General features: G+C 53.4%; 1 protein-coding gene across 2 annotated transcripts in view; it reads right to left on the reverse strand.

Moving 5' to 3' along the window:
* Positions 1-10,000, reverse strand: part of dspa (desmoplakin a) — a 43,618-nt gene that overhangs the window by 15,918 nt on the left and 17,700 nt on the right. The window lies entirely within an intron of this gene.

Here is a 10,000-nt window from a genome sequence, read left to right on the forward strand (position 1 = left end):
CTGATGAAACATAATCCTGAATCTATTAATATAGATTAGAACTAATTATACATCAATTATTTATAAAAGAATTACAGACAACTGGTGTGTAAAATTATTCCTATTGTTAAATTGATGTGTATATAATTTAACAGGTCATTTACACATAACGCTAATTGTTTTAAAATGGTCCTTCTGTAAATCCTCATCAATCATCTACAATAGGCCTGTAGTACCTCCGATTCACCACTAAGTGCGCACAAATCCATCAGAGGATAATAAATCGCATAATATCGTATCACGCTCGGTATCGTGTCACGCTCGGTATCGTGTCACGTTCGGTATCGTGTCACGTTCGGTATCGTGTCACGCTCAGTATCGTGTCACGCTCTGTATCGTGTCACGCTCTGTATCGTGTCACGTTCAGTATCGTGTCACGTTCAGTATCGTGTCACGCCCTATATCGTGTCACGTTCAGTATCGTGTCACGCTCTGTATCGTGTCACGTTCAGTATCGTGTCACGTTCAGTATCGTGTCACGTTCAGTATCGTGTCACGCTCTGTATATCGTGTCACGCTCTGTACATCGTGTCACACTCTGTATCGTGTCACGCTCTGTAATGTGTCACGCTCTATATATCGTGTCACGCTCTGTATCGTGTCACGCTCAGTATCGTGTCATGCTCTGTATCGTGTCTGTCACGGAACGAGACTGGAGGCGGATGCAGGTGCAGGTCACCGTCTTTATTATTTAAACGAGAAACAAATAAACAGATAAACAAACACAGGGAGCGCGGTCTCTACTGACTATACACACTCTGGTCCTCTAGCTACGACCGCTAACATGCTACACCTTAGCATATACCGTTACACTTCCTTGACGAACCAAACCAACTATAATACTGCGCGATGTGCGCAGTCACACGGGGGGTTTAACTAACAAACCTAATTAACTCAAAACATGGGCACCTGTGGCAAATCAGAGACATACTCAAACTTAACTCAGTGTCCAAGCGGGAAGTGAACAAAAACAAAAGAGTCATGTGACCAGTCATTGGCCATACCGCAGTGCCCTCTGCTGGCCGTGGCGTAACAGAACCCCCCTCCAAAGGGTGCTCCTCCCGGAGCACCAAGAACCCCTCTCCAACGGGGGTCCCGGACCCCTGTGCGAACTGTCTTTCACTGCGACAGAAAGCGAAGCAGCCTCCATCGGGCAGCAGAGGAGCAGAGCAGCATCCCCACCGGGGTTGAAAGTCAGAGCACCGCCCCTGGCGGCGCTGGGACGCAGGACACTGCCCCTGGGATGCTGGGCACCACCCCCGGCAGCTCTTGAACTCTGGGTGCCACCCTCGGCGGCACTGGAGGGCTGGGCGGCCTCCTCAGCCGGGCGGGGCAGCGGGACGGCCTCCTTGGCCATGCAGGGCAGCGGGACGGCCTCCTGGGCCATGCAGGGCAGCGGGACGGCCTCCTCGGCTGGGCTGGACAGCGGGACAGCTTCCTCGGCCGTGCAGGGCAGCGGGACGGCCTCCTCAGCTGGAATGGACAGCAGGACGGCCTCCTCAGCTGGGCTGGACAGCGGGACAGCTTCCTCGGCCGTGCAGGGCACTGGGACGGCCTCCTCAGCTGGGCTGGACAGCAGGACAGCTTCCTCGGCCGTGCAGGGTAGCGGGACGGCCTCCTCGGCCATGCAGGGCAGCGGGACGGCCTCCTCGGCTGGGCTGGACAGCGGGACAGCTTCCTCGGCCGTGCAGGGTAGCGGGACGGCCTCCTCGGCCATGCAGGGCAGCGGGACGGCCTCCTCGGCTGGGCTGGACAGCGGGACAGTTTCCTCGGCCGTGCAGGGTAGCGGGGCGGCCTCCTCGGCTGTGCAGGGCGGCGGGACGGCCTCCTCGGCTGTGCAGGGCGGCGGGACGGCCTCCTCCGCTGTGCAGGGCGGCGGGACGGCCTCCTCGGCTGTGCAGGGCGGCGGGACGGCCTCCTCGGCTGTGCAGGGCGGCGGGATGGCCTCCTCGGCCGGGCTGGACAGCGGGACAGCCTCCTCAGCCTGTCCCTCTGAGGTCGCCATGTTGACCTCAGGTGAGAGCTCCACAGCTGAGACCTCCCCGTAGGCCTCAGGCTGGAGCTCTGCTGTCCTCATTGCCTGCCCCCCCAAAAAATTTCTGGGCCAGCCTTCACCTCTGCACTGCGCAGCAAGGTGTACCTCCCCTGCAGTGGAAAGCCCCAGATGCTCAGGTTACTTTGCTGGCTGTGTTGCATGGCGTCGCTCCTTGGCGGCGGGGACGGGGTATATGGCGCGAGGGACGACGCGGCGCGCAGCTCGGCTTTGCACTGAGCCATTTCCTCTTCGAGCTGTTTGCTCATCTCCAGGGACGAACGGAGGAGTGCCCAAATCCTGGCCTCTTCGGCGGAGCTCATAGCGACCTGCTGCTTCCGCATTTTTAGGCGCAGTATTCTGTCACGGAACGAGACTGGAGGTGGATGCAGGTGCAGGTCACCGTCTTTATTATTTAAACGAGAAACAAGTAAACAGATAAACAAACACAGAGAGCGCAGTCTCCACTGACTATACACACTCTGGTCCTCTAGCTACGACCGCTAACATGCTACACCTTAGCACATACCGTTACACTTCCTTGACGAACCAAACCAACTATAATACTGCGCGATGTGCACGGTCACACGGGGGATTTAACTAACAAACCTGATTAACTCAAAACATGGGCACCTGTGGCAAATCAGAGACATACTCAAACTTAACTCAGTGTCCAAGCGGGAAGTGAACAAAAACAAAAGAGTCACGTGACCAGTCAGCGGCTGTACCGCAGTGCCCTCTGCTGGCCGTGGCGTAACAGTGTCACGTTCAGTATCGTGTCACGTTCAGTATCGTGTCACGTTCAGTATCGTGTCACGCTCAGTATCGTGTCACGCTCTGTATCGTGTCACGTTCAGTATCGTGTCACGCTCAGTATCGTGTCACGCTCAGTATCGTGTCACACTCAGTATCGTGTCACGCACTGTATCGTGTCACGTTCAGTATCGTGTCACGCCCTGTATCGTGTCACGTTCAGTATCGTGTCACGTTCAGTATCGTGTCACGCCCTGTATCGTGTCACGTTCAGTATCGTGTCACGTTCAGTATCGTGTCACGCTCAGTATCGTGTCACGCTCTGTATCGTGTCACGCTCAGTATCGTGTCACGCTCTGTATCGTGTCAAGCTCTGTTTCGTGTCACGTTCAGTATCGTGTCACGCTCAGTATCGTGTCACGCTCTGTATCGTGTCACGTTCAGTATCGTGTCACGTTCAGTATCGTGTCACGCTCTGTATCGTGTCACGCTCTGTATCGTGTCACGCTCAGTATCGTGTCACGCTCTGTATCGTGTCAAGCTCTGTTTCGTGTCACGTTCAGTATCGTGTCACGTTCAGTATCGTGTCACGCTCTGTATCGTGTCACGCTCAGTATCGTGTCACGCTCTGTTTCGTGTCACGTTCAGTATCGTGTCACGCTCAGTATCGTGTCACGCTCTGTATCGTGTCACGTTCAGTATCGTGTCACGCTCAGTATCGTGTCACGTTCAGTATCGTGTCACGCTCAGTATCGTGTCACGTTCAGTATCGTGTCACGCTCAGTATCGTGTCACGCCCTATATCGTGTCACGCTCAGTATCGTGTCACGCTCAGTATCGTGTCACGTTCAGTATCGTGTCACGCTCAGTATCGTGTCACGCTCAGTATCGTGTCACGCTCAGTATCGTATCACGCTCTGTATCGTGTCACGCTCAGTATCGTGTCGCGTTCAGTATCGTGTCACGTTCAGTATCGTGTCACGCTCAGTATCGTATCACGCTCTGTATCGTGTCACGCTCAGTATCGTGTCGCGTTCAGTATCGTGTCGCCCTGTATCGTGTCACGTCCGGTATCGTGTCACGTTCAGTATCGTGTCACGCTCTGTATCGTGTCACGTTCAGTATCGTGTCACGCTCTGTATCGTGTCACGCTCTGTATCATGTCACGCTCAGTATCGTGTCACGCTCAGTATCGTGTCATGCTGAGTATCGTGTCACGCTCAGTATCGTGTCACGTTCAGTATCGTGTCACGCTCAGTATTGTGTCACACTGAGTATCGTGTCATGTTCAGTATCGTGTCGCCCTATATTGCGTCACGTTCAGTATCGTGTCACGCTCAGTATCGTGTCGCCCGATATCGTGTCACGTTCAGTATCGTGTCACGTTCAGTATCGTGTCACGCTCTGTATCGTGTCACGTTCAGTATCGTGTCACGTTCAGTATCGTGTCACGCGCTGTATCGTGTCACGCTCAGTATTGTGTCACGTTCAGTATCGTGTCACGTTCAGTATCGTGTCACGCTCTGTATCGTGTCACGCTCAGTATCGTGTCACGTTCAGTATCGTGTCACGCGCTGTATCGTGTCACGTTCAGTATCGTGTCACGTTCTGTATCGTGTCACGCGCTGTATCGTGTCACGCTCAGTATCCTGTCACGCTCTGTATCGTGTCACGTTCAGTATCGTGTCACGCTCAGTATCGTGTCACGCTCTGTATCGTGTCACGCTCAGTATCGTGTCACGCTCAGTATCGTGTCGCCCTATATCGTGTCACGTCCGGTATCGTGTCACGCTCTGTATCGTGTCACGTTCAGTATCGTGTCACGCCCTATATCGTGTCACGTGCAGTATCGTGTCACGCGCTGTATCGTGTCACGTTCAGTATCGTGTCACGTTCAGTATCGTGTCACGCTCTGTATCGTGTCACACTCGGTATCGTGTCACGCGCTGTATCGTGTCACGCTCAGTATCGTGTCACGCTCTGTATCGTGTCAAGCTCTGTTTCGTGTCACGTTCAGTATCGTGTCACGTTCAGTATCGTGTCACGCTCTGTATCGTGTCACGCTCAGTATCGTGTCACGCTCTGTTTCGTGTCACGTTCAGTATCGTGTCACGCTCAGTATCGTGTCACGCTCTGTATCGTGTCACGTTCAGTATCGTGTCACGCTCAGTATCGTGTCACGTTCAGTATCGTGTCACGCTCAGTATCGTGTCACGTTCAGTATCGTGTCACGCTCAGTATCGTGTCACGCCCTATATCGTGTCACGCTCAGTATCGTGTCACGCTCAGTATCGTGTCACGCTCAGTATCGTATCACGCTCTGTATCGTGTCACGCTCGGTATCGTGTCGCGTTCGGTATCGTGTCGCGTTCGGTATCGTGTCACGTTCGGTATCGTGTCACGCGCTGTATCGTGTCACGCTCGGTATCGTGTCACGCTCTGTATCGTGTCACGCTCTGTATCGTGTCACGTTCGGTATCGTGTCACGCTCGGTATCGTGTCACGTTCGGTATCGTGTCACGCGCTGTATCGTGTCAAGCTCGGTATCGTGTCACGCTCGGTATCGTGTCACGCTCTGTATCGTGTCACGTTCGGTATCGTGTCACGCTCGGTATCGTGTCACGTTCCGTATCGTGTCACGTTCAGTATCGTGTCACGCTCTGTATCGTGTCACGTTCGGTATCCTGTCACGCTCTGTATCGTGTCACGTTCAGTATCGTGTCACGTTCAGTATCGTGTCACGCTCTGTATCGTGTCACGCTCGGTATCGTGTCACGTTCGGTATCGTGTCACGTTCGGTATCGTGTCACGCGCTGTATCGTGTCACGCTCGGTATCGTGTCACGCTCGGTATCGTGTCACGTTCCGTATCGTGTCACGCTCAGTATCGTGTCACGCTCTGTATCGTGTCACGTTCGGTATCGTGTCACGCTCGGTATCGTGTCACGCTCCGTATCGTGTCACGCTCCGTATCGTGTCACGTTCAGTATAGTGTCACGCTCTGTATCGTGTCACGTTCAGTATCGTGTCACGTTCAGTATCGTGTCACGCGCTGTATCGTGTCACGTTCAGTATCGTGTCACGCTCAGTATCCTGTCACGCCCTATATCGTGTTCACGTGCAGTATCGTGTCACGCTCAGTATCGCGTCACGTTCAGTATCGTGTCACGCTCTGTATCCTGTCACGCCCTATATCGTGTCACGTGCAGTATCGTGTCACGTTCAGTATCGTGTCACGCTCTGTATCGTGTCACGCTCAGTATCGTGTCACGCTCTGTTTCGTGTCACGTTCAGTATCGTGTCACGCTCAGTATCGTGTCACGCTCTGTATCGTGTCACGCTCAGTATCGTGTCACGCTCAGTATCGTGTCACGCCCTGTATCGTGTCACGCTCAGTATCGTGTCACGTTCAGTATCGTGTCACGCTCAGTATCGTGTCGCGTTCAGTATCGTGTCGCGTTCAGTATCGTGTCGCGCTCTGTATCGTGTCGCGCTCAGTATCGTGTCGCGTTCAGTATCGTGTCGCCCTGTATCGTGTCACGTCCGGTATCGTGTCACGCTCTGTATCGTGTCACGCTCAGTATCGTGTCACGCTCTGTTTCGTGTCACGTTCAGTATCGTGTCACGCTCAGTATCGTGTCACGCTCTGTATCGTGTCACGTTCAGTATCGTGTCACGCTCAGTATCGTGTCACGTTCAGTATCGTGTCACGCTCAGTATCGTGTCACGTTCAGTATCGTGTCACGCTCAGTATCGTGTCACGCCCTGTATCGTGTCACGCTCAGTATCGTGTCACGCTCAGTATCGTGTCACGTTCAGTATCGTGTCACGCTCAGTATCGTGTCACGCTCAGTATCGTATCACGCTCTGTATCGTGTCACGCTCAGTATCGTGTCGCGTTCAGTATCGTGTCGCCCTATATCGTGTCACGTCCGGTATCGTGTCACGTTCAGTATCGTGTCACGCTCTGTATCGTGTCACGTTCAGTATCGTGTCACGCTCTGTATCGTGTCACGCTCTGTATCGTGTCACGTTCAGTATCGTGTCACGCTCAGTATCGTGTCACGCTCAGTATCGTGTCACGCTGAGTATCGTGTCACGCTCAGTATCGTGTCACGTTCAGTATCGTGTCACGCTCAGTATTGTGTCACACTGAGTATCGTGTCATGTTCAGTATCGTGTCGCCCTATATTGCGTCACGTTCAGTATCGTGTCACGCTCAGTATCGTGTCGCCCGATATCGTGTCACGTTCAGTATCGTGTCACGTTCAGTATCGTGTCACGCTCTGTATCGTGTCACGTTCAGTATCGTGTCACGTTCAGTATCGTGTCACGCGCTGTATCGTGTCACGCTCAGTATCGTGTCACGTTCAGTATCGTGTCACGTTCAGTATCGTGTCACGCTCTGTATCGTGTCACGCTCAGTATCGTGTCACGTTCAGTATCGTGTCACGCGCTGTATCGTGTCACGTTCAGTATCGTGTCACGTTCAGTATCGTGTCACGCGCTGTATCGTGTCACGCTCAGTATCCTGTCACGCTCTGTATCGTGTCACGTTCAGTATCGTGTCACGCCCTATATCGTGTCACGCTCAGTATCGTGTCACGCTCAGTATCGTGTCACGTTCAGTATCGTGTCACGCTCAGTATCGTGTCACGCTCTGTATCGTGTCACGCTCAGTATCGTGTCGCCCTATATCGTGTCACGTCCGGTATCGTGTCACGCTCTGTATCGTGTCACGTTCAGTATCGTGTCACGCCCTATATCGTGTCACGTGCAGTATCGTGTCACGCGCTGTATCGTGTCACGTTCAGTATCGTGTCACGTTCAGTATCGTGTCACGCTCTGTATCGTGTCACACTCGGTATCGTGTCACGCGCTGTATCGTGTCACGTTCGGTATCGTGTCAAGCTCGGTATCGTGTCACGCTCGGTATCGTGTCACGCTCTGTATCGTGTCACGTTCGGTATCGTGTCACGCTCGGTATCGTGTCACGTTCCGTATCGTGTCACGTTCAGTATCGTGTCACGCTCTGTATCGTGTCACGTTCGGTATCCTGTCACGCTCTGTATCGTGTCACGTTCAGTATCGTGTCACGTTCAGTATCGTGTCACGCTCTGTATCGTGTCACGCTCGGTATCGTGTCACGTTCGGTATCGTGTCACGCGCTGTATCGTGTCACGCTCGGTATCGTGTCACGCTCGGTATCGTGTCACGCTCTGTATCGTGTCACGTTCGGTATCGTGTCACGCTCGGTATCGTGTCACGTTCGGTATCGTGTCACGTTCGGTATCGTGTCACGCGCTGTATCGTGTCAAGCTCGGTATCGTGTCACGCTCGGTATCGTGTCACGCTCTGTATCGTGTCACGTTCGGTATCGTGTCACGCTCGGTATCGTGTCACGTTCGGTATCGTGTCACGTTCGGTATCGTGTCACGCGCTGTATCGTGTCAAGCTCGGTATCGTGTCACGCTCGGTATCGTGTCACGCTCTGTATCGTGTCACGTTCGGTATCGTGTCACGCTCGGTATCGTGTCACGTTCCGTATCGTGTCACGTTCAGTATCGTGTCACGCTCTGTATCGTGTCACGTTCGGTATCCTGTCACGCTCTGTATCGTGTCACGTTCAGTATCGTGTCACGTTCAGTATCGTGTCACGCTCTGTATCGTGTCACGTTCAGTATCGTGTCACGCGCTGTATCGTGTCACGCGCTGTATCGTGTCACGCTCAGTATCCTGTCACGCTCTGTATCGTGTCACGTTCAGTATCGTGTCACGCTCAGTATCCTGTCACGCCCTGTATCGTGTCACGTGCAGTATCGTGTCACGCTCAGTATCGTGTCACGTTCAGTATCGTGTCACGCTCTGTATCGTGTCACGCTCAGTATCGTGTCACGCTCAGTATCGTGTCACGCCCTGTATCGTGTCACGCCCAGTATCGTGTCGCGTTCAGTATCGTGTCGCGCTCTGTATCGTGTCGCGTTCGGTATCGTGTCGCGTTCAGTATCGTGTCGCGCTCTGTATCGTGTCGCGCTCGGTATCGTGTCGCGTTCGGTATCGTGTCGCCCTGTATCGTGTCACGTCCGGTATCGTGTCACGTTCAGTATCGTGTCACGCTCTGTATCGTGTCACGTTCAGTATCGTGTCACGCTCAGTATAGTGTCACGCTCTGTATCGTGTCACGCTCTGTATCGTGTCACGCTCTGTATCGTGTCACGTTCAGTATCGTGTCACGCGCTGTATCGTGTCACGCTCTGTATCGTGTCACGCGCTGTATCGTGTCACGCTCTGTATCGTGTCACGTTCAGTATCGTGTCACGCTCAGTATCGTGTCACGCTCAGTATCGTGTCACGCTGAGTATCGTGTCACGCTCAGTATCGTGTCACGCTCAGTATCGTGTCACGCTCAGTATCGTGTCACGCTCAGTATCGTGTCACGTTCAGTATCGTGTCACGCTCAGTATCGTGTCACGCTCAGTATCGTGTCACGCTCAGTATCGTGTCACGTTCAGTATCGTGTCACGCTCAGTATCGTGTCGCCCTATATTGCGTCACGTTCAGTATCGTGTCACGCTCAGTATCGTGTCACGTTCAGTATCGTGTCACGTTCAGTATCGTGTCACGCGCTGTATCGTGTCACGCTCAGTATCGTGTCACATTCAGTATCGTGTCACGTTCAGTATCGTGTCACGCTCTGTATCGTGTCACGCTCAGTATCGTGTCGCCCTATATCGTGTCACGTTCAGTATCGTGTCACGTTCAGTATCGTGTCACGCTCTGTATCGTGTCACGTTCAGTATCGTGTCACGTTCAGTATCGTGTCACGCGCTGTATCGTGTCACGTTCAGTATCGTGTCACGTTCAGTATCGTGTCACGCGCTGTATCGTGTCACGCTCAGTATCGTGTCACGCTCTGTATCGTGTCACGTTCAGTATCGTGTCACGCTCTGTATCGTGTCACGTTCAGTATCGTGTCACGCCCTGTATCGTGTCACGTTCAGTATCGTGTCACGTTCAGTATCGTGTCACGTTCAGTATCGTGTCACGCTCTGTATCGTGTCACGCTCGGTATCGTGTCACGTTCGGTATCGTGTCACGCGCTGTATCGTGTCACGCTCGGTATCGTGTCACGCTCGGTATCGTGTCAAGCTCGGTATCGTGTCAAGCTCGGTATCGT

This window comes from Ictalurus punctatus, chromosome 7, assembly GCF_001660625.3.
Source record: "Ictalurus punctatus breed USDA103 chromosome 7, Coco_2.0, whole genome shotgun sequence".
In the NCBI taxonomy this organism is placed as follows: domain Eukaryota; kingdom Metazoa; phylum Chordata; class Actinopteri; order Siluriformes; family Ictaluridae; genus Ictalurus; species Ictalurus punctatus.